Source organism: Vespula vulgaris, chromosome 18, assembly GCF_905475345.1.
Source record: "Vespula vulgaris chromosome 18, iyVesVulg1.1, whole genome shotgun sequence".
NCBI classification, from domain to species: Eukaryota; Metazoa; Arthropoda; class Insecta; order Hymenoptera; family Vespidae; genus Vespula; species Vespula vulgaris.
Window position 1 is genome coordinate 4,146,952 of NC_066603.1, and position 24,513 is coordinate 4,171,464.

Genomic DNA, 24,513 nt, shown 5'->3' on the forward strand with positions numbered 1-24,513 from the left:
ATATACAATATATAATATATGTATTGAAAGTTTTTTTATCTTTTATGGAGATCAGTTTTGCTTTTTTCTTATTTTCCAACTCTGTCTTTTTTCTTCCTATCTCTTTTTTTTCTTACTTTTTTCCTTTCTTTAATAATATCCTTCTTCGTAGAACTTAATGGAGATCATCACGAATTTTTCGAATTCGTTTTGGGACAAAGTGCCAAAAATTTTTTTTTGAATCATTTAAATACATTTTCTATTAGTATAAATCTCGTGCTACAAAAGCTATAAAAAGTGTATGTAGATAAGGAAGCATCAAAGTTGTTAATATAGTTCAAGTACATGTTCTGGTAGCTGTTGATCCAAATTCTTCTTAACCAAAGCTTTAATCTGGTCTTTTTTTTATATATAATAGTTCATTATATACATCGATCGATAATAACTCGACACCTTAGAAAGATATATATATATATATATATATATATATATATATATATATATTTCAGCTTTCTTTCATTTTCCTAATTCTTGTACAGCAAAATCTCGTAGAAGCATCTCTTTGTAATTTCGACTCGACGCAGCGGTTTTTCTTAACATCTACTAATATATATTTATAGATATATACGCCAAGTGTGAGCATTGACCCGTCAATTTCGAATGAGGACGAATCTATACCGTGACCTAAAATTTGAAGTATATATATATACATATATATATATATATATATATATATATATATATACAGTATTTAGGAAACGTTACAAAAAAATTTTGCATACGATATTTGCAAGAGAATTTTACGTACCGCCCTCGGAAAATAAACTTAGATGTCAAAGAAATAACAATGATATAATTACGATTTGTCGAATTTGTTAGTTTTCCAATTTATGTTATAGGAATTTTGTGTGTAGCTCAGTAGTGTTCATAAAAAGTGTTGGCTTTACTCCAGGGTGATTTGAGATAAGAGTCGCAAGGTGGCGCTTTCTGACATATCAGCTTTGACGTTGTGACGATGGAGAGAGAGAGAGAGAGAGAGAGAGAGAGAGAGACAGAGAGAGAGAGAGAGAGAGAGAGAGACAGAGAGAGAGAGAGAGACAGAGAGAGAGAGAGAGAGAGAGAGAGAGAGAGAGAGAGAGAGAAATCTCCGATAACATAACATTTGATATTATGTAATGAAACTACAAAGGAAGAGTTAAGAATTCGCGTTCAATTAGTTTGAAGAATTTTACTTCGTGTCTCGAGAAGAAGTCAAACAAACGTGATATGACTCAGTGTGAGAAGAGCTGGGTGTGAAAGACCTTTTATTGATTGCTGTAATTCAAAGGTGTGACAAGATAAGAGCTTGGAAGTCGTGTATAATAATTACGGGAAAAGTTTGCTTTGAACCATGAATTGAGACCGGAAGTAATGGAACCACAGTTCATACGACAGCAAGCGAAAGTGAGTGTCAAATGCACGTAATTGAATTTTATCGTGTTAATTATTCTTTCTTTGTTAATATGTACTATCATACACGTAGTATACGAAACAATCGAATTGAATAGTAATTTGAATACAAGGTCGTTTGCTGAATTTCAAACATTCCGCGTAAAAATGTTTTTCTTATGTACGGTTGCCGAAGCTATATCTCTTTCTCCCTACTCTTTCTTATTCTCTTGCCAACGAAGTTTATCGAACTTGGCCGAATTGAAGCGACAGGTATCGATTGATTTGTTTTCGGGCCCTAGTTTCGTCTCGTTCTTTTTTTGTATCGACGAACGAATAGAATCGAAAAATTATTGATCTCTAATATTATTTGCATTACATCCGCAATAATTTCCTTGACTACATTCTTGAGAACATTTTTGAAATAAAATTTTTATTTCAAATTACATGTCTGAAATATTTCTTGATTCATGTCTATATATTATCTTGATTTCGAACATTAAGACGTAAATACATACATATATATATGTATTTTTTATTATATATCGTAATTATATGTTATATTCTTTATATTCCAATTATATTATAATTGGTTACAGATCAGATTATAAAAAAACTTGATTAAATTAATCAATTAATCGCATTATAAAAACTTAGAAATAGACAAATAAAGAAAAAAAGAAAAAACGAAGAATGGAATATGGTACTTATTACTTTCGTTACGGTCCTGGTTAAGTCGATGGCCTGTATGCGCTCGAATAGAAAAACACGCATACGGAAGTATATAAGAAATCCGTAGCACGAACTTCGGCGTTCCTTGATATTGTAATTTTGAGTTGTGTTTAATTGGAACGTTATAACGTTATAAGAATCGTTCACACAGATGCATAGAACGCATGAGAAGATCGATAGCATTTTTCGGTGCATCGAATTCGCGTCATTTATCTCATGCACAGTATTTCATTTACATGGACGTTTGGGACAAAAAATATAATTGTATATTCATAAAAAGTTTTTTTGTTGGTTTTTTTTTCATATATATCATTAAATATTACGTAGTTTATAAAAAAATACTTTGAACATGATTCGAAGTTTAACATTGTTGACATAGATTTCAAAGTCTCGATAAGTCTCATGTTTTATGTCAATTTCGTTGTTCGAACGATAACCTGATGAGATTTAAGACACTTTAAATCACTTCAAATCTGTATCATAACTTGAACATACTTCCAAGCTTATAACTATTCATTGTGATATATCGAATTTTACACGGATACATTTTTATTTCTTCTTTAGTAACAAGATTTTATTCAAAATGGTATGTTTTAATCTACTTCTTTTGATACTCTGATCATATATTTGCTGTTTTGGAAAAAAATAAAATTATCACTCTATATTTTATGTATATATTATGTTTGTTAATACATATGTGCGCACCCAAGATAGTACATACAACTTTCTTTCAAGATTTATATTTATTAATATCACTATACGGAATACTTGCCCACAAGAATTCGTCGAACAATCGCTAAGAAAATCCTGCTAAAGAAAATCTTGCAAAAACAAATCAGATCTAATCGAGTTTTTATTTTCCTCAAGTATATCCATTTGTTAGTGATTGTTTATGGAAGCATGTGTGATTTTGTAATTTAGTAAAAATATTTTTCTTATATTTTTTTGTATTGTTCTTTTTAGTATTCGTACGAGCTATAAAATGTTGTAAGAGAAAACACTCATTGCTAATATTGCCTAAGTCTTAAGCATTCTTAGGTAAGTATGTAGTCTTCGGGAATGTGTTAGGTCGAACAATAAATAAATATAAGTGATAGATTTATAAACCGATCGAGCCATAGGGTTATCTGAAGCTTATCTGCTCTTCGCGAAGTAGTTCGGTCATTTTGTCCAAGGAATCATATGCATTTGTTTAAATATTATAAACGAATTATCCAGACACGCCTACGACCAATGAATTTCTCCCTTTTCGAACACCTTTTACAGAAATTTTTCTTTTTCTCTTTTCCTTCCTAATTGCATAATCGTTTTTACAGATAGTTTATTAGTAGCTATTATACATTCGATTCAGAACATTCCCTTAGAAATATTTCGCCAGAAGCATTCAATCAATTCGGTCAAAATCCATTCGATCAAAAATATTCATTTCCCGAATAGATAACGTAAAATACTTTTAAATCGTTTAATATTATAACACATAACCAGTAGAATAGATGGACTTTTTCATACAATTTTCTAATACAAAGATGTTTATTTAGGATAATTCCCAGATACTTAACATTGTCTAATTAGAGAATGTGAAAGTAGAATACCTCTAATTGTAAAGTGAAACTTTCAACAACTAACACGAATACACTTGTAATTCTAACCACAGACGATAAATTTGTTATTGTTGAACAATATATTTTAATTGCGATTAATTAAACACACAACGTGAAATAAGAGCAGACGTCTGCAAGAAATAACATACCCTTGTTAACAATATTATATTATAAATACAATACTATATTAATTTTAAATACGATTTTGCTATTGGATAAGTATTATGTATCTATAAGCAATAAACCTATGTTTCTATTTTCTTTCATTTTCTTTTTCTCATTCTCTAAATATCAACATTCGTATACTGTAAGTTATAAAAACGAATTTAATGTATTTATGATAATTTGAACTTTCTGAACTTTTTTTTAATATTTTATATCAATGAAACTGCTTAAACAAAAATAATCAGAAAGCTTGAAAAATACTAAATACTCATCAAATGTGTGTTAAAAACTTATCAAAACTACCAAGATGATACTATGACGATGAAAAGTTTTAAAAGTATTAAGTTTCGAATCATGTTCAAAGTTGTAATACAGATTCAAAGCTATTTGAAACGTTTCAGCGTGAGTCCATTATTGAACGATGATGACGTCAAAAGACTTGGGACTTAACAAAATTTTCGACACCTTTTATACTTCGAATCAGTGTAAAGAAGTGATTTGAATTTATCCAAAACTAAAAGAAACGAAATAGATCCGTGTTTGTTCTAGATTTCTTTACTAATATATTGTATTTATCAATATAAGGGATACCAGATGATTTAAAAGAATCTCTTGTATTTTGAGGTGAATGAATGTTTTTTAAATGTAGAGTAATACAATTGTAGAATAATAAATTTTAAACTGCTTAGAACATAAATTATATAGTATAAGCTTGCTATTGGTTTCACAGTAGTATGTTTAAAGCCTCGATCGTTTTAATATAATAATTAATAACATGCAATGTAAAATAATATCATAACTTTCACTGTAGCACAACTGTAATTGCAACTGAAATTTCACGTGAAATTTGTGACGCTAAGATTGCAATATAAGTTACTAATTGTGTACGTTCTTTTTTTTTTGAGATCCCAGTAACTACAGGAAGTCACACGGTTTGTCTGACAATATGCTCTTTATAAGAACCGTTCCTATAGGCAAGCCTATTTACCGATAGATTTGAATTATAATGGTATTACCGTTTTGATGTATAATCTATAGGATTGATTATAGACCGAAAAAAATTTCAAAAAAACCGTAGCTGTAAGAAAGAGAGATTCAATTAGCATGTAAATAAACACGGCATCTGCATATCAAAATAGTGCTACAAGTTATGATTGAAAGCAAAGCATGTGGACAGCATCCTAAATGGAGTTCGGCAATTAAACTAAAAAAGAAAAAATATATACAAATGAAAACTTATTAATACTAAAGAAAAATATTATCAACAAACAATAATCTAAGCAGGCGAAAATGATTCTTTGATACTATAAGACATGATATTAATATTATATGTATTTGTAAGCTCGATTAACGATTTGTGATTCGATTATTTGTTACAAGAGAAGCAGCATAATTTTGTTCAGTTCGAGAAAAATCTTAAGATAACAATTTTGTATTTTTTGCATTTTAATTTTTAAATATTCTGGTATAATATCTCGCCATGTTTAAATACTCTGAATCAACACTAGCCTGATGTACATTTTATAGATATTAAGCTTAAGAGGTAATTTCGGTGAAATCTGAAGAAACAGACTCCGGTTATCTTGATGGACTTTTTCATATAATTTACTAATATAAAGATTCAACAGTGATGTTTATTTAGGATAATCCCAAGATAATTAACATTGTCCAATTAGAGAATGTAAAAGTTTTCGTCCATTAGACGATAAGAATTTTTGTTAGTAGAATATGTATATTTTTTAACAATAAATATGACCTCTGTTTTATCAGAACTAATTTTGAACTTTCAGACTTTGCAAAATTTTAGGAAGATGTATAAATAACTTTGAAACTTTGACACTAAAATTTTAGGTTGGCAAAAAACAGATAAAATAGTTATATCATCGACAAATTGAGTAAGATGAAATTGGAGATACGTTTATCGTTAATATATATAAGGTATCGTCTTTGGATAGCCATCTTTAGGTAGTCACCTAAATATTTCCTTCAGTTGTAATGTTAGAAAAAATATTTTGTATGTAATTTGAACGATATCAAATGACGAAGGTCATTTTTTGTTTTCAACCTGAAAGAATAGAAGTTGAAAGAAAAAACGGAGAGAAATAAAGGGGAGAGAAAAAGTATACAAAATATAATATTGAAAGTTATGGTTCCGTCTGGATTTTGTTTGGGTTACGTCTTTATCAAATATATACACGTAAAAGTATCAAAAACAGAAATATTTAAAATAAAATACGAATACAAGTTATTTTCTTTTCTGCTGTTATGTAAGTTAGCAAAAGATAAAAATAAGTTGTCGAAATGTTTAATATTTTCTATAATTTCAATACCACGCCGTCAATATATGCATGTCTCGTGCTAAATGCTTCATTTCTATAACGTCGAAATGCCTTGAATGTTATTCATTTAATATGCTATTTTGTAATCGTTCCGGAATAACTACTTTATTATCGATTACGTATGATTATACCTTGTTATAAATCATAGATTGTTTTCTAAATGTTGAAAAAGCCACGAGAGACTAATTGTTTTCTACTTTCTAATGATACTTTGCTTCTTTTTAAATTTAGATCTGTTTCAGCTTTGGCTATTTTCTCTGCTGTAATTAATAATGGATTTCTCTTATCTAACTCGTGAACGTCTATTACGTTATATTGATATTTGTTTTTTTTTTTTTTTATATTAGTAAACGCGATAGTTCATTTGTATTACCATGTAATTTTGTATTTTTATATTTACTATTGAAAATGAAACCGAGTAAAAATAATGAATAGTACTCATAACATTGTATGTTTGTAATATCTTCAAAAAAATATATATTAATGGTTACTGTTAGATGTACAATGTAAAGTAATTTTTGTGAAAGATAAAATCTTTTAACTACAAAGATTATTGCATGTGATTTTTTGCCGATCTGTAAATGTAAATATTGATTTTTGTCAATGTTTTTGACGCGTATTATAGAACTCTTTCTGCTCCGTCTGAATATTTATGTGAAATTACTGTTCCTATGCCATACACACTTGCGTCCGTTGTTACAATTAACGACAGTTCCAAATCAGAATGAAAATTGTGTCGTTCTTGAATTGTTTCTTTACTTTAAAAAATTCATTTTCGCACTTTTTAATCCATCTCATTGAAACACAATCTATATCTATAATTAATACGATGGATATAACAATAAACTTACGTTTTAAATAAACGTGCTGTAGTAGTTTATAAAACCGATAAACTCAAAATGCTGTGCTATGTCGTAATCGTGATATTTTATCTATTTTTGCTGTTATTTTATGAATGTCATTTTTATCGATCGATTGACGAATCTTCAATCTAGTTTAATTTGAAATAAAAAAAATTTTGAATGTGTGCCATATGGTTTTGAAAGTTTTCTATAAGTCTAATAGTATCATAGGTATGGAATAATTTGTATTTAATTCATGAACCACGCATTGTGATACGTTTATGATTTGCTGCTTCGGTTTTTCTAAATCCAAATTGCTGATTAATAATGATCTAATTTTCATTTAAATAATTGAGTAAATATAAACTGAAAGTCTTGTACTAATGATAACTTTTTTTTAATACTCAAAATAGAGATAAGGACGCATATCCTATCTCTTGTCCTATCTTGGATACCAAATAATTCAAAATCTAAACTAAAAGGTTTAAACGATAAGATATTTTTTTGCTAAAATAAACTTGGATCATTATGTTCTCAGAGTTTTTATGTAATCGACATTTTGGTATCTCAGTATTCTCATCAGTCCAATAAACTATCAGATTTTCTTAAAATCTCTTCTACTGATCTACAACATTAACTCTTCTTTTTAGTTTTTAAAGACAATCTTATACTTATTTAGCACATTCTTGTACTTCTATCGAGTATTTTTAATAAAACTGACATTTTTATTAAATGTTTTCTTTACTATTTTGGCTGTCTCTGCCTTAAGTGCGAAACAAGAATTAAATACACCGAATTTTTAGTTATATAAAAATTTCACGGGAATATAAATGTGCTCACGTTTTTTGCATTTCGATTTATCTAATACGAAGTCTAATCTTACCTAACAGGATTGATGGATCTGTGATTACTAAAATTTTCCCTGAGCGAATCAAACCAGATGAATGAAAAGCTGCTGAATGTAACGTAAATAGTTTAAATTAAAGAAATTAATTACATTGCATTTAATATCTATTGATATGTTGGTAATAAAAAAATCTATTATCGGTAGTTTAGAAATTGGTAATCCGAAACGTGAAACCAGATAGATGCATGATACGATAGCTATAGCAAAATATGCGATTATAATACATTTTACTAGCCCTATTACTGTTATAGTTATTTTAAAGTTTATGTTTTATAATAAGATATTTTTTGCATTTTAATAGTCATCGATAATGTATGGAGAACCAATTCTGATCGAATTGTCGAGGTCAAAGTTCGAGAAGGGGGATATATATTGCTTTCATTACAAATCTAAGAATCTCTATGGCAAACCGGACTCGATAATACGAAATTAACTAATGAACTATATAGATATTAAATAAAAAATACTTTGTTAATATATTATAATAATAAGATATCACTAATTTGCGTTATATTTTTAGTAGTGTAAGACTACACGTCCCATTATAAACTAAAGTCTCGCATTGCTCTTTTAGTCAATGTTTATTTACTTTATCAAATGTTTCCAATATTTTGAAATTTCATTAATAAAAATCAGTACATTAAGCTACGATATATTGTCAACCTTGAACAAAATTACAATACATGTAATTGTGTATCAATAGGAAGCGGCGATATTTTTTTTATTTTGCGTTTAAATATGTGTCTTCAGTTTATACGATTATTACTCTTATAATACATCATCGCTGGAATACACTTCTAAAGTTCTATCTAATGCTCAATGCAAGGATTGTAAATTTTCGTCCTTTAACATAACTAGAATTTTTACCTTAACTAAATTTGAATGTTTGGTTGTCGGTGGAAGCTTTCATAAAGCTGAAGGAAAAAGACGCGAAACGTATAAAGACAGCGATCAACTGTTTGGGAGTACAGAAGATAAACATAGCTGATCGCTCCTGTTATAAATGTAATAACAAGTGACGTTAAGCGTCGGATATCTTAGCGACGCGAATAACATGAAAGATACAAATGTGGTCGTTTGTATATAAGCGACTATATATGTATGTGCGAACATATAATTTATCAGAAAAAATAATATACAATAAATATAAAAAATAATACACCGTTTGTCCAAGAAGTTCCGAGACCGGATTAATAAAGAATAGAAAAACATTAAGATGGTGGTTTCAATGGTTCGGATGTTTTACATAGACTTCTCCCACTTGAATACAATGCATAAAATGTTCATACAACCATGAGGAACGATCAGAAAAATTCTTCCTTGTTTCTTGGACAGACGGTGTATATAAAAATAGCCAATCTCATTTACCGATACTAAATAGATGCAAGCGTCATAACTCTTCTCATTTGTGCTAGATAATTCACAGAGCTCAACTTTTCTAGAATTATGAACTGTAATTTGTTTAAGAAGACTTCAGCTGTTCATTAGTTTCACCTGATCTCGAAATTCTTGACATGATGTAGATAACTCCATAGGAATAGGATCATCCTATCCTACATTCAACTTCCATACATCATGCAATATGATCTTTGCAAATACGATGACCTATGCCAGATGTCCTAATGGGCCGTACAACTGAGTTATTTGTGACAGAACGGAACAGGATTTCTGTCCCACTTTGTCTCATTTGTCATCCTTTGGTTTGATGTTGACATCATAAGTCAGCATGTATCTACATTTACAGAGTTCTAGCTAATGGGTAATGTTTTTATTCTGTTATAATTCTGTCAGTTTGATTTTCAATAGATTTTGATTCATTAGATTTTCATTTATAAAGACGTAGTCTTACTTTGTTGGTAAGTTTATTTCTCAATTGCTTAGCTTCTTTTAGATACTGATTTCCGTTAGATCATCCAATAAAAAATCATTTTTGAGCATTGCGACTATTCTTGAAAATGATGTTTTTTTATCATCGGCTAGTTGCTTCAAATAACGTATTGTTAGAAACGATTTTATGAATGTTTTACAGCATCGAACTGACAAAGCTTTAGGACTTTCTTGCTGATAAATCTCTATAAGATTTTTTAGTAGCTTCTATTATCTGAATGAATCCAAAATAATCTATATATTTTTTCAATGTCTGTATTTAGTACAATGGGATGACGAAAGCGCAGAATCAGTTCATAAATACCGTCTTGAATATTTGGTCTTATCATTAATATATTGTTGCGAGAAACTTCTGTATTGGATTTCGCAGAGGTATCAAATACCGCTCTGAGGTTTGTTGTTACACTAGACTCCTTGATTACTACATGGCGAGGTATGTAGTACACCTCCTTATTTGTAGCCGAAACTTGTCCCATTTGCTTTAAATCTTTGTATACCTCTATGAAACGAAGATATTGTTCCTATAGCTTGAAATTCCGTTCTAATTTCTTCTCTAACTCAAAAACTTTTATGTGTAAGGTTGGTAGAGCGAGAGGGATTTTAACATTGTATAAAAAATCTAAAAATATCTCAACTCCTGTAAATGTTTCAACTTTTACAGGTTGATTAAATATAAGATCTGATAATATAGTATAACTAGGAATTTTAAGGAATTCCTTATTTATAGGAATTCTTTAATGAATTCAGAAAGTTCAGAAAATGCTAAGAATGTGAATTTTGTAGAATAATTAGAATTTTGAGATTTAAATTTCGTTGCTATCTATTCGGTACTATTTATCTGTTGATTATTTATAACTCTTATTTATAACCCTTAATATAAATAATCTTAATTCGAATTTTTTTCTTTAAATTAAACCTTTTTATTAACTTTTTAATTATGATTTTAGATTGGAATCTATTATATATTATTTATTATCGTAATCCTACCTACATATTGACCTTCACTATTAATCATGTCAAAAATTAACAAATTAGAAAATTAACAAATTATAAAAACTCTTGGCGTAATTTACATTCCTACTTTACATTGTTCTGATTTGGATTCTGTTTTAGAATCTGTATGTAACAACAATGACGTTTATTAAATTGAACATGCAGTCATTTATCAATTACGCTATTTGTATTTTTTTGCTATTTTTTCACTCGGAAACATTTTTATAAATGTTGAACGAAATTTGAATGTAGTGATTGCTCTTTAAACAGCACATGACATATTGTGTTTATACAAAATTTATTGTTTTTCATCAATCTTTTGATGCGACTTATTCGCCGATCTTACATTATATATTTGTTTTGATCATTAAATTTAGAATTGAACATTACTAAAATATGGCATCTTAAAAAATTAACAAATTCTTTATATTTAGATTTTGCTCTATACTTTACTGATTGTTCTCACTAACTTTATCTAACTTAGACGTTATGAGGCAAATAAATGGCACATCTTATGAGTTGGATCAAATGGCGAGGTAACCATCCATTGATGATTCTCATAATCAACGCATAGTAAATATAATAACTGTTTTCAAAGTTAAATCTTGCTGTCTCGCCGGTTCGAGTCCGGTATTGCAAGGCTTAAATACAATAATTCCAAACCTGATTGCGCTTTGTTATATTGAATCCGAATTTTCTCTAATTTTTTTAAATAAAGTTGAATTTCCTCGAGAAATATTATTTCGTCATTATATCATTTTGATATTTATCAAGAAAATTTTGAAATTTCGTTACTCGAATTTTACAATTTCTATACGTCTAACTTAATTAATCGAGAATTGATCGAGTTTGCTAATACGGATCATAATAATACACAATTTTATTTACAAGGTCAAGAGATAAGATTTGTATACAAAACTTACTTAAATTTTGACGATAATTCATTAATCGTTGAAAGGACACCGCTTCTCGAACTTATCTCGATCTTATCGATGTTTCCAGAATTTTTATTTAAGTTCAAATGTCGCCTTTTGATTATTTATCTTCGACGATAATTCTCAGAATGTGATCATTTGTCACGAATCTAATAAACTCAAAAATTTTTGTTGTAATTGAAACGATCTTATAATTTTGAAGAAAAATTCAACTTTTCGAAGCACTTTCTTTTTTAGCAAATCACTTTAATATTTATAGTTTTTCACTCTTTGTCTCATATTATCTTGATCTTCTTTTATACACTGATTGTCTTTTTGAATCTTAAAATCACGCGAAAATTTAAATCGATTGGATTACAAATGACGAACCGATCTAAACAATATGAAACTAGTGAACTCTATACTAAAAAAGAAATTATTTATTAAGATATTATAGTAGTTAGATATTATCAATTCGCATCGTATTTAATAGCATAAGACTGCACGTTTCATTATGAACTGAATTCTCGCATTACTCTTTTAGTCAATATTTATTTAACTCATCAGGTGTCGCTCATACCAATATTTGAAATCTTATTAACAGAAATCAGTACATTGCGTTACGATACTCCAATTCAATAAAGCATACTCCATTTGTGAATTTAAAGTTGGTACGAAGAACAGAGAAATTAATATTGTTATTAATTAATATCACCACACTATCTCTACTTTGCGTGATATAATCGTTTTAGATTATACTGTAGCTGGATATAAAAAACTTAATCCCGGTTCAAATCAAGTTTCCATAAGTAAGACTATTTCAATCTGCAATTCAGATAAAGCAAGCAACAGTTTGTAGTTTTTTGGAATGATCGAACAAGTATTCCAAAGAAGAATTTTTAGAACGAATATCGATTATATAAAAGTTTAAAATTTTTTCCACATTACTTGAAATTTATCTCATACGGTAAAAGCGAAATTTTTTTACTGACGAGTTTACTAAATCAATATTTTATTCATGTCAGCCCATGAATTGAATTACTTCATCGCATTAACAAACTCGAACATTGCATTAGTTCCTATTCTCATTCCGTAGATATTTGGAAGGTCGGAGGATGAGAAGGGAAAGGAAGGAAGGCAGGCTTCACAGAGCAGGCTTCACAGAGCAGGCTTCATCGTCGATCGATCTCCTAAGAGAGGGGATAAGTGATAGAGCAGGAGGAGGGAGCAGTTGCGCAAGCCTCTATTAGCGCAATTTATTTAAAATCAACGTTATTATCTTTTTTGTATTACATTTCAGTAAAGCTGATTTATTTGTAAAAATTAGCTATATGACCACTGTCACGTCTGATACATTTAGGAGCTTTTTTATTTTAAGAGAATGAAGACGAAGAAATGTGATGTTTCTTGTTACACTTTTCATAGATTGAAAGAAAATTAGAATTCCTGGCAGAAGGACCAATCGTTGGAAGCATTGGATATGTTCTTTTATTAGAGAAAAATTTTTCATAATAGATTATGATGCTAAAAAGGAATAAAATCTTATTTACATCATTGATAATCGTACTCAACAGGAAATTCACTTGATACATGATAAAATTATTAATTTGCAGAAAGACACATCATTGCATAAGAATTTGAATTTAATCCAAAACTTTTAACTCGGTTAATAGCTCATTGATAAACATTTCAGGAAAGTTCTTGATGTATACTCAATGTATGCTTGTTTAGAATTCATAGAAAATGTAGAAAACGGAATGTTTTCCTCTTTCAGTCGTTCTTTGAATGAACTGTCATTATTGATAGCATCAAGTTGATTCTGTTTCCAAGATATTTAATTTTAAATGTTTTCCTGATTATGCCGCATTCGAATCGAAAAATGTTATAAATCGCATTGGAAAAATTTGATATACTGTACAATGATTTGCCACTGGATTGGAAGTATCGATATTAAATTGATTTATCATCAGATTTATCACCAGATATTCGTGAAGATTTATTAATTACTATAATTCTAGTTGACTCAATATAAGAATTAGTGTATTCGCTGAATACTATGAATACGGAAAAACAATTATAAATGAGAACGTACAGAACATTGGATTCATTCTCAGTATCCATATTAGATAAATACGTAAGATAAACAGTTTTTGAAACTGGAATTTCAACGAAAAACTTTCTCTCACGTAATCTAACTGAACACGTGTATAACTGATCTTCCTTATTACTATTTCGTCATAGATTAAAACAGGATGAAATTTTTTCCAATTAGTTTTTTCCAATTATTTTTTAGAATTTTGTCAAAACTTCATACTGGAAAAAAGAAAATTTTTAATTTACCTGCAGAGAAGCGTGTCTTTACTTACCGTTTATATTCCAAACACGCTATTTCTTGCAAAACGCACTCCTTTTGTTTTTAATTTGATGATTCGATATTTAGATCGATTAAGTCAAGGAAAAGTGATTGATAACATGGCGAGATTCACAAAATAACGACAATTAATAATTTTTCGGAGTAATCTGATATGTAAAGCGTGGAAAAAGTTAATTTTATGGGATAAATGGGTCAAAAATTATAAAAACAAATATATATCATTTATATAAATAATTTACGACAATTTCCTTCCGTTTGTACAATTTCAATTTATAAACAAATCAAACAATAGATCGTTGGCCCTACTCTATGGCGTAAACTTAAATTTTTCGAATTGGAGTAAATCATATGATAGACAATCAAACATTGTGAGCAAAATTAGGAATAGCATGCAAGTGCCAGAAAGTGGGTTATAATTAATTAAATCACGATTCTTCGTTAAAAAAAAGTCTATTTCAATATTACTAAAAATAAAGTAATCTCAGTAATATTATATGTTTACATGGATATCATAGTATAGAATACGAAGCATTCGTATGTTAAAAGTTGCATAAAATGCAGTCAGTGACATTAGTGGATTGAAATCATACTTGTGCTGTACAAATCATAAGTGATTACAACTAGCACTGACTCTTTGGTGGTTTAACTAATGGTACTATGGTACTATGGTGTTAATATGGTGCTATTAGTTCACATAGATATCAATGAAAGTAATGATATTATGCGAATATGATTGGAACTCCCTGATTCCTCTAAGATTGATAAGAAAATAAGATTCAGAATTAGCTTATATGTACAGAGCAATAAAATTAATAAGATAGCTGTTCCAATTTCATCAGACGAACATAGATCATCTCTTTTAATAACAACAAAACAATTATTGTCAAATTATTTTCTTGTAATATCTGCTTGTTTATACATAAATTTATTAATTATCTATAATCTTAAGGAGGATATTTTTATTAATCTTTTTTTGATCGAACAAGAATTCCAAAGAAGAATTTTTAGAATGAATATCGATTATCTAAAAGTTTAAAATTTTTTCCACATTACTTGAAATTTATCTCATACGGTAAAAGCGAAATTTTTGTACTGACGAGTTTACTAAGTCAATATTTTATTCGTGACAGCTCATGAATTGAGTTACTTCATCACATTAACAAGCTCGAGCATTGCATTACTTCCTATTCTCATTCCATCTCATTCCATCTCATTGATATTTGGAAGATCGAAGGATAATTATAAACTTAAAATTTATAAATTTATCTATAATCTTAAGGAGGTACCTTCAATGGAAATCATGTTTGAGTGTAAAATAATCATTTTTTATTAATTATAGATTTTTTAAATAATTATTTTTCTAAGAAAAAGAAAATTGAGAATTGCTCGTTCAGGGTATTTTCTTCCTATGCGTTTGCAAGGATTTACGTCATGAATTCTCTTAGTTTATCATGATTATCTTAATTACGATTTTTGTCCAATTTTGGTCAAAGATTCTTTTGAAAGATAGAGATTTTTTACATGAAATAATCATGTCTGATAATATTATTTTATTTTAAATGGAAAAAAGAATAAGTCCAAAAAAATAAATAATTTTTAAAAGTATTTTCAGATAAAAAACCTGCTTTAAAAATCGGAAATAATAATTTCGTGTAGAAAATCTTTATCTATTCGGGACAAATATTTTAACAGAACGTAAATATATCTAGTAGTTTCTTCTAAATAATATTATTATGATTATAATAAATTATTTTAAGCAAATGCAAAAAAAGTAATATATGTAATGTCGAAACGAATATGAGAAGAACAATCATGTCTATTTAAAAATTACACATTTAGTTTTTTTCAAATTGAAATTGATCAATACGAGATCAATACAAAATATATATTGACTTTGTACCAATTATTCTACAATATAAAAATGTAGGATCATTTGTGGAGCATTGTCTGATGTTTCATTGTCAGTTCAATTCTTCAATTTATGAAAACCGTCGGCACGAGAGCTACAACGTACTTGCCTATACAAACACACATCAATACGATGATTTAAAAGAAAGGAGAGGATTGATATGCATATCTTAATAGATAAAGGAGATTTTCGGTATCAAATTTAACATTATATCGCATATAATATCAAATAAAAATATGACATGTAGCATGTCCATATTATAACATTGATTAAAATATAAAACAAAATTATTAATTCTTATAATAATTTTCTTTCTTTACTAATGTGAAATATTCTTGTATTAATATATATATATATATATATATATATATATATATATATATATATATGTACACTGCACGTGTACGTACGCACATAGTATTAATAAAAAAATTATCTAAATTTTCTAAAGAAAATATTTTTCCTTCATTTCTATTAATTTTATTAATAAAATTGTAATTAAATATGATATACTATGAAAAATATGAATCGATCTATTTGGACACGTTGATTTAGTTGGATAACTTTGTCGTCGTAAGACATCTATATAGCTAATTGTAAGATGTGGTTTAAGCACATTGATAAGCACATAATATAGTAAAGAAAACAGAATAAGAATTCAAAAGACAATGGATGAGTCAGAAAAATTAAGAAGGGATGAGAGATAAGAGATAACACACGATATACATATACAATTTATCACCGTATTATATTTTATATTTTTTAAAAAAAGAGAAAAAAATTCTATATTGAAGAAAAGCAATAATGCCCAACTTATGTTGTATCTCACTTTCTATTATCATATCTCACTTCTATTATCTTTTTTCATTCATTTCTGTTTCACCTTTTGCAGTTTTATATTGTCTCAACTTCTACTTTCGTTATAGAAGTTTCACTTCAAAAAATTATATTATTAAATAGGCAATAAAAATGTAATGATGCAAGATTCGTTACATCGTGCACAGGAAGTCGATTGTTGCTATGAAAATGTGTAAAAACTTGAGACTTATCAAGACTTTGAAGAATCTGCATGCTTGGAATCAGATTCCAAATGATTCGAATTAATGATATATAAAATAGACTTGAAGCAAACAGAGTCTAAGTATTTCAGATTCCATCTCTGCTCCTAACCAATTTTTATAACAGCATTCTGTGCGCAAATTATCTTCCGCGGAGCTTTGGAATTCCACAGAAAGTCAATAAGTGTCCCGTAAAAAATTATGAAAATTAATATTATTTTACTATTTTCATGTGTTTTGTTTTACATAATTAAAATTTAAGAATGAATGCTTGTTTTGTTTTTTAATTCTTATACTTCTTTATTATTAATATCTACCTATCCCATAAAATAACCAAGATGATCCGTTAAAATTTTAGAATTTGTGAAGTATTCCGTCAGAGGAAAAATTTGGTAAACATCGCTCTATAATGATAATGAGATGAATTTCCAAAAAATCGATTGTGAATAGAAACGAACATTCGTACAACTGTTCATTTTTCGTTCGAAACGTATATAACTCACCGATAGGTACGGACAAAATATGAATTACAAGTGCAACAGGAATACTGTTCTCACCATACGCCTATACTTATTACATCGATGTATAAGCTTATGTAGATTATATCCCTTTCACGCGTATCATACGTTCGCGTTCGTATAAGTTAAAGTAAGTAAATTAGTAAACTGTGAATTCACATGTTTATTCTTTCATTTTGTATATATTTTTTTTTATGGTGGTGTGCGTTTCAGAGTGATATATGCTAGATACGACGTCTATAAGCATTTGTTTCGCGAGAAATATATAGAGAATAATAAATATAATTGACACATATATTAACTGGTAAATAAATTTGCAACAAAAGTAAGATTTTATCAAAAATAATTAATGATTATTTACATATATTATTTTAATATGAATTAAAAATCATTACTTGAGATGACATTTTTTTTTCTTTTGTTATTTTAAATTACTGTCATGTTATGTGTACATAATTTATATAATATAAGTACATTCTTTTACTTCTTCGTATTATTGTTCGTATTTGTTATAATTATATTATTGCATTATATATCATTAGTACAGTAATAGTAGTAGTGATATTAATAATATAAAATGGACCACTCCTGTAGAAAAAACCATGAAAAAGATTTTATGATTTCGAGGTAAAAAACATCATAGATAATGCCGAAACGAACTCGTATTTTGATTTTTATGACAATAATACATAATAAATAAATATGTATAATATTTACTAATTATTCTTTTTAATGTATTTACTTTATACTTAAAATAGGACTTCTTTAAACTGTATTTCTGCTGTCTCTTATCTAGCACAGATCAATGCAAAACACGTATCAACCATTAGTGAAGGAAATAAATATAAGAGATTGATTTGTAACGTCTTAGTAAATTATCAAGAAAAAAAATAAATTAGTTATTAAAATAGTTGATTATATTTGTTTACATTTATCGAGAATTTTTGAAAAAGCTTTTTATGGATGAACTCTCCTTAATTTTTTGAGACGATTTTTTTTAAAAAAAAAAAAGCTTTTTTAAAAATTCATTGTTGGCGTTTTATTATTATAAAATCAGGGATGAAGAACAGCTTTATGAAAGACGATAACTTACAATTGCCACAGATGACGTAACTTAGACTTTCTTTTCGTTCGTTTACACTTTAAAGGATTTTAAGAAGCGGAAATTAAAAGTATCAAAAATTGAATTCGTTTATATATATTATAGAAAGATTCACTACACTACTTTGCTAGATCAAATTATCTCTGAATACGCGATCTATTGTTCTATTATATGACAATATTGAAAGTTTCAACGTCTCCATACTTTTTATTGACATTTCCTTGAAAGCTGTATTAATGTCGTCATTCTTGGAAGTAGAAGATAAGCGATTAATTAGGTGACCATTTATTAGAAAATTAATAGAGCAATTCTGCTGTATTTAATCCTTTGATTATCTTAATTCCCTTCAACGATGTAAATGATAGAAACGTAATTCGAATATATGAGTGGGCGAGTTTTTTTTTTTTTTGTCAAAAATGCCAACGTTCCACCTTCTCAGTGGAAGTATTCCAGGTTTATTCCGGACTGACCAATTAATTCGACTGATCAAAGTCAGGCCGGCTAGTACGGTATTCCCTTCCTCAATCACGCGATTGAGTCATCTGCTGATTCACGAGCACGTGCATCTGTAGCATTAATACTAGTAGTCTGTAGCATTAATACTAGTAATCTGTAGCATTAATACTAATTCCTATTCCTGATATTTTTTTATTTCTTCGAATATTCAATTAATAATGTTGAGCAATACGTACACGCAATACGAACAGTTAGTTCAGAAAGTTTTAAAATCAAGACGAAAACAACATCTATTGTAAAGAAGAAACGATCGAGCCAACTGAATACATTTTGTTTGTTAGTAACCATCATCGATATCAAAGACTTAAATGAGGCCAAAAATATTCTATCTATTTTTCATGAGTATTGGCTCATAATTTTAAATAAATCTTACTCCTTTTAAATAGAGAAGGAAAAAAGGAAATTAACAAATTAGTACGATTAAAAAAGTGAATTAATAAACTTTTAGATCGACTTCGATCTCTATTCTTACTCATTGTCCATTCTTTTTTTCATATTTTCAACGAAAAAACCCAAAACTCAATTATTATTCGCCAAATAGGAAGAAAGAAGCATTTCTTTAGTATTCTATCATTAAAGTGAATGATTCTCAAAGATAAACGATTCCTTCTTTTTATCTTATATTTTTGAAATAAATTTAAATATTATTTGTTAATCGTGACAATCATTATAGGATAAAAGGATTCCAGGATAGTTTAATGGATGAAGTCACAGAGTAATAACCAGAGCCAAGCAGTTTAAATTGGGCACTGCAACTGTTAATCCGGCGAGTCTGGCCACCTGGAGTCGACAGCTACTTCAGAGAGACGTCAAATGTAACGAATATTTCTTGCAGTTTTGATTTTCTAATATTATACTGCATAACTGCTGCCTACTGTAATAGTTTTAGTTTTAAGTTAAGAAAAATATTTCTATGTATTTACAATATCAAAAATCGATTATAATTGTTAAGAATGTTTCATTATTTATGTCGCGTCGTAATAATGATTCTTTTTTAAGTAGAACACGTATATGCGATTTAACCAAGAATTGTATCGATAGAGAAGACAAAGGGCTCGATTGCAGTGAGCTTAGAAAATTTCTTATTTTTTGCTTCTTCTCTTTTTCTTTCGATTAAAAGGTAATTTGATAATAGAATGATAAATTCCTAAGCTTGTAATATCATAATCTGAAAAATTTGACCTATGTCTTAAAAAAGAATAATTGATTTTTAAATTATCTAGAAATTTTCGACGCGTTTATTTATTTTGTTTATTTTCATATTGTTCGCATTGGATGATGTAAACATGTTTATGAGTACTACAAAAAGTTACAGAAACTCTTGATTATTATAATCTTATAATACAGTCTCAAAGAATATCAAAGCAGCATATTGACTTCATTAATGAAATAAATATGATCGAATTGATGCTTTTAAATCAAGTATTGCAAATCTATATGGATATTTCATTCTTACATGATATTTTTTTTCATATTTTCTCAGTCATAACTACTTGCGGTATTACTAGCACCAACAGATCTAATTCTACAACAATGTATGGAGAAAAGTAATAAAACTGACGTCTGATTGGTTAAAATATAGGAAGACTGTTTTTAATTTAATTGAAATTCAGATGTGTATTGCACGTGGTGGATATTATAGTCAAAAGCTCTGTTGTATATCGTTAAGTAGGTAATATACATTTCTTTTTCCATGTAATCTTATTTCCTTTTTTAATAATGTAATTGGAATGGGTGTATGTGGTAGGCGAGGTGTTGCCGGTATGAAAAATGCTTATTTGAAATATCATTGAACTAGAAAGGGGTGATAAACTTTATTTTATATTTGATTAGCCTAAAATTGACGCTTATCCTAAGCTAAATATTTATTAAAATTTCACTCGATTCTTCTTGTATCATTTCTCCATAACGTTCAGTTGATAAAGTATTTTCGTTTAACAATAAGTTATTTATTGTTTATTGGAATTAAATAATATGATCGAAATATGTTTTCGAATAAGAAGAATAATGTGACATATCATAATAAATCGTAATCATTTAATACATATATATATATATATATATACACACATACACACATTATTTTCGTATAAGATAAAATGGATATAATATATTTTCAAATAATCAAAATCGCAAAAAACTATTAACCAATTCTCAGAATTTAGAAATGTAGACAAAGAAGGAGAATCAAACTCTATTCGATGCACTATCAAAAACGATTATTATGCCATCAATGTTTCACGAACTGACAAAAATAGAGATAAAAAATGGTGGAAATGGGATTACCTAATTTTTGCTCATCGCTGCTAATAGAATTAGAACTAGGTGTATGAAAATCCGTGGGTGATGGTACACACGTAGAAAATGTGCTGCTCTATCTGGAAATTCACCTAATTCTGACTTAACGATTTCTGAAAACGTAAGTATTACAATTGACAAAAAATATTAAGTTAAATGTGCTAAAAATATTCATTTTCTATAATAATATAAATTTGATTCTAACAGATCCTGGTGAGGGTTAAAATAGTTCGAACAGTATATTACAAGTAGCTGCTAGAATTTCTTTAGCTCGTGGAGGAAAAGGTGGAGCTAGGTGTGGTTCCGGTAAAGAAGGTTACAGCAATGGTGGATTTGATGGTGGTGATGATGGTTGTTTAACAGGAGGTAGAGGTGGAGGTTATATAAGTAAAGACAACATTTCTCCTTACTAACAAATTCCTTTTAAGATTTTCGAGCTATAAATACAGATATGAACAGAATTTAATATAAACGATTTTCCTTTCTGATAAAATAGAAGATTTTTTTCATTCAGTATTTTCACTTATGTATTTAACAAATCTTAATTTCCATTTAGATTAAAAAATTGGAAATAATTTCTTACAAATATAAATCATTTCGAAATAAGTATCATTATTCTTAATATCACGCAGGAGGCAATACCAATTTTAAGACTTTTGGTAATATTGAAGACAGATATTCTTACGTTGTACTTGTCTTACTATATATTTATTGTCAACCTAAACCTGAATGTAGACTGGAACCTAACTATGTCCTCAACAGTAATTCCAGATCTTGTATCAATATGTGACACATTTTTAATATTTAATTGTCATTAATATGTAATAATTATTATTAGAAATAAATATTTTTTAACGAGAACTCATGTCTATTATGATGCCTTATGACTTAAAGATTTCTTACTAAGCGTTTATAATTTAGTTGATAATCACTAGCAAGATTTTATTACTGGCTTTCACCGAATTTTACTATTTTGTAAGCGATTGGACTTCTCTTTCAAAAATAAAAATCAATGTTACAATATTTAATCTTCATAAATTTTATGTCATAAATAATCGTTGTTAGAAAATCTCTTTTATGATACTGGCAAATAATGTTTAGAAATGATACAGAGTTGATAATCTTGGAATCTATCTCGAACACGATGATAATCGAGTTTAATGTGTATTACTAATTTACTAGGAATTTATATAGTTTTATGGATTTACCTCAAATTCCACATAAGTATATATATCTCTTTGGTAAAGTCAATATTTCATTTCTTCGAATTAAAGAAACGAAAGAATCATGCAGTAATTTTATGATACAAGTAGATCACTTGGACAAGGTGCTTTCGGCGTAGTCTTTCAACATATAACAAGAAGCATCCGTTAGCTGTTAAAACTCTACCCTCGTTGGCAATATCCCAAGCCAAAATTGATTTCATGATGGAAGTCCTTATCGTGAGTAAAATCAGCCGTCCCAATATAGTACATTTTATTGGAATCTCTTTCGGCGGGCATCCGTATTAGAATTATTAATTGGTGGTAATTTAAATAATTTTTTTCGAGAAAACTTTTCGATGAATTAGTCTCTAATTTATACGTATTTGAAAAAAAAGGAAAAAATCTATTTATTTATTCACATCTTGGATTATAATTTCTATATAAGCTTTTTACCACGTTAACTATATATGATCAACTGACAAACAAGTTGTAAGTACATGGAAGAGTTGCGGACAGAATTATAGACATTAATATGACTAAAAATATTTATAAAAGTGATTAAATTTACTTAATATGAAGTGACTAAATTTACTAAATATTACATAAAATTATATATTGAAATTATATATATATATATATATATATATATATATATATATATATTTATATATAAAATCTTATATCAGATTTTAGATTTTCAAGATTGATTTTACGGAATCATTTTAATAAATATTCTAGTCATTAGTTTAAATGCTTTTTATACTGTCTACCTTTTGCAGATATAAATAATAAATGATGTGATGATTTTGATTTGACTGGCTTTCAGTGTTCTTCTCTGAGAAATAATGTCTTTTGGATACCTGCCATATACCTGCTGTATCAATCAGAAGGTAATATCAATAACTTCTCATTTGAAAAAGTCGTTTGAAAAAGCTATGTGGTTGCCCGATTCAATTTATGGTATAACGACGTATTATTGGCATCAATGTCCGAAAGATCAGTCTAGTTTTACGATTACTGACGAAAGAATTGATCATCGCTAGCAGGTAGAGTATTAAGAAAGAGTTTTTAAGAAATTGAATTATTTAAATGAGATTAAAAATTAATTATAACATAGAATTTCTTTTTATAATTTATAGAATCTTTTGTTCATTAGAACCTCGACCTATTAACCCATGCAACATTGAATTACAACATTCTATTATCTTGAAATCGTGAATAAGATCAATTATGGAATTGAATCCTAAAACTGAATGCATTAATGTGTATTAAAACAGAAGTTAATTAAATAATATAGAATTTGCTTAAACAAAAAATGTATACGCATCGGTTGACATCATTAAATAAATAAAAAATACAAAATTCTACCGGTTTCTTTATGGACTGCATTGATCGATAGTCACATGCATCCAATAGACATTGAATTTTGTCCTGTGACATATTACATTGAATAAGATCTCATTTTAAAGATGAAGTTTTAAATGAGCAGATGTCTTTTTCAAATGAAGAATCTTTATTTTTTTTTGGAAAACGCCATCAAACAATCGTGTTTTTCGAAAATAGTTTATGCATAAAAATAAAGTTTTTTTTTAATATTCGAAAAATTGTTCTAATATCAGAAAATATTCTCCTTGTTTAAATATTCATTTTTTTAATGAAATGTTCATCGTAATCGATCAATTCATTATTAGCATAAATCCTATTTTTGACATTTTTTGTGAAAAATAAATTTCATATAGTGGTGCC

General features: G+C 28.2%; 1 long non-coding RNA gene across 4 annotated transcripts; it reads left to right on the forward strand.

Moving 5' to 3' along the window:
- Positions 1–1,273: 1,273 nt before the first annotated feature.
- LOC127070522 (uncharacterized) lies at positions 1,274–24,146 on the forward strand. 4 transcript variants are annotated; one of them, XR_007784548.1, is made up of 6 exons: positions 1,274–1,422; positions 19,938–20,079; positions 20,267–21,683; positions 21,770–23,004; positions 23,594–23,813; positions 23,907–24,146. It is a non-coding gene; the product is annotated as an uncharacterized LOC127070522 (long non-coding RNA). The 4 variants fall into 4 exon arrangements; XR_007784547.1 differs by having other exon boundaries at positions 19,938–20,936; positions 21,423–21,683; positions 23,907–24,143; XR_007784546.1 differs by having other exon boundaries at positions 20,748–21,683; positions 23,907–24,142.
- The last annotated feature ends 367 nt before the right edge of the window (positions 24,147–24,513 follow it).